Raw genomic sequence first — 2,002 nt, 5'->3', positions numbered from 1 at the left:
GTCCCTGCTGTGCCCGAATAATAAAGAATTATATGGAATATTATTTCTTTGTGGAAAATAAAGACCCAATAGGTTTTGGAAAAGGGGAAACCCTAAACCCGTAGTTATAAAATAGGGGTCTTATTCCATAAGGAGGTGTAGTGTTTTACAAGTTTCTACTCTTTTTCCATAGAAATTCGCCCACACGAATTTCACAAATTTTGGTATTATTCGGGTTACACAGCAGAAGACTGTGGAACTGAAGGATGGTGATCAACTGGATGGTGTGTGCTCGTGGTTGAAGATTCGATTCTTGGTCGCGGTCACGCTTCAAGAGATAAGTATCAATTTTATGTTAGATTAATATCTTGATTATGTGTTGTCTATATTACCTGCAAGTTCGATCCTGGTTATTTGCTTCCGCTGTGTATGCCTGTATTGTATCAAGAAGTTCCAAGAGTTCATAAGTTAGAGTTGCGTGACTTACCAAAATTAGGAACCTTGGGGGAGCCATAGAGTATGTGGGAACACCCGGAGGAATTTACCTTGCTAGATTGCAATAAAATAAGGAAGTTGCCTCTTTTTATTCAATCCTCCAACAACATTAAGTCAATAGAAGGATCATCAGAATGGTGGAGCCAATTGGAGTGGGATGACGACAACTTCAAGTCAAATTTAGAGCATTGCTTCCGACCATTATAAAACTGCCAATGGTAATATACTGATTAATTTTCCTCTAGCATCTTTTTCTATTTAACTAATTTGGGCATTTTTTTTAATAAAAAAAATTGGGGTTTGATGCCGAAATTACTTTACAAAAATGGTGAACACATAGTCTACTGGTGTAGCTTTGAGATATGACCCAATTTCTAACATTTTGTAGCTAAAGTAAAAGGAAAGTAATGAAATGGAGAGTGTTTAAATTTGAGATTCCGTAACTGATGAACACAAATTCGATCCAATTCTTCCATTTTCTTTTCCTCCCTTTTGACTGAAGCCTTTTCTTTATGATGAGTGTACTAAAATAATTTTTAATTAAAGTTTCTTTCATTACCTCCCTGGACTGAACATTTCTATAAGGGTTTTAGATCTACTCTTGGATTTACCTTGAAAAACTTATGCTTTACAAAAAAGAGATTGAGGGTGTGTTTGGTATGACAAACGTCATTTCCAGAAAATATTTTCAATAAATATATTCCTGGTAAATGTTTTACATTGTTTGGTTGGAGAGTGGAGAATATATTTATTTGTAATAGATAAAAATACTTTTGATGAAATTTCTTTAAGCATTAAAGATTGATAATGATGGCTACATATTTGTTAAAGTAATGATATGATGTTAAGATTTAGGGATAATCGTAAATTAAAAAAGAATACTTCCGCCAAAAAATATGTCATTTTCTAGAAAATATTTTCCTTCAAACCAAACACACCCTTAGAATATGCCTCTTGAACCAAATTAAATATTGCTAATAATGCTAGCATAAATGGTTTATTATTCAAATGTTAACAAGTGTGTTGAGCTTCACTTATTGTTGCCTCATTCAGAAGGACCAAAAAAAGTAGAGAAAGGAACTTACTGCACTAGAGGCATGACGTTTCGAGCTACAAATCGGTGGAGTGTGCGTTTTTGAATTTCCTGTCACGTATCTTGAGATTTGTATGCCAATTATTGTTCCTTCTTTGTACTATTTTTGCTTTCTGGTTCTGATATCTTGATTGCTTGATTGTACACTAAGTAATTTCTTGTCATGTTGTGTGATCATCTTGTTAATTTGTAATAAACTGGTATTGCTTCTGGCTTTTAAACATTTTAGAGCATTCTTAAATTGTACGTTCAAAAGCTAGTACATGCTCTTGATTTTCTATGTTTTCTATCAAGAGTTTGAAATCTAAGAGAGCCTATTATACATTTGTGACAGAGGTTTCTCTGTTGCGATAGGGTCCGTTAAGATAGGGGTAAGGTCTGCAAACTGGGTAATGTTATTGTTGTTGGTGGTTAAAGCAATGATTTAAAGCAAAA

At 33.9% G+C, this 2,002-nt stretch overlaps 1 long non-coding RNA gene across 1 annotated transcript; it reads left to right on the top strand.

The window, feature by feature from the left end:
* The first annotated feature begins 291 nt into the window (after positions 1-291).
* Positions 292-1,790, top strand: LOC132608719 (uncharacterized). Its single transcript, XR_009570489.1, has 2 exons — positions 292-692; positions 1,528-1,790. It is a non-coding gene; the product is annotated as an uncharacterized LOC132608719 (long non-coding RNA).
* Positions 1,791-2,002: the final 212 nt, after the last annotated feature.

Source organism: Lycium barbarum, chromosome 9 (assembly GCF_019175385.1).
Source record: "Lycium barbarum isolate Lr01 chromosome 9, ASM1917538v2, whole genome shotgun sequence".
Taxonomy (NCBI): domain Eukaryota; kingdom Viridiplantae; phylum Streptophyta; class Magnoliopsida; order Solanales; family Solanaceae; genus Lycium; species Lycium barbarum.
Note: the sequence above shows the minus strand (reverse complement) of the source record. Positions and strands in the feature narration are given on the sequence as shown.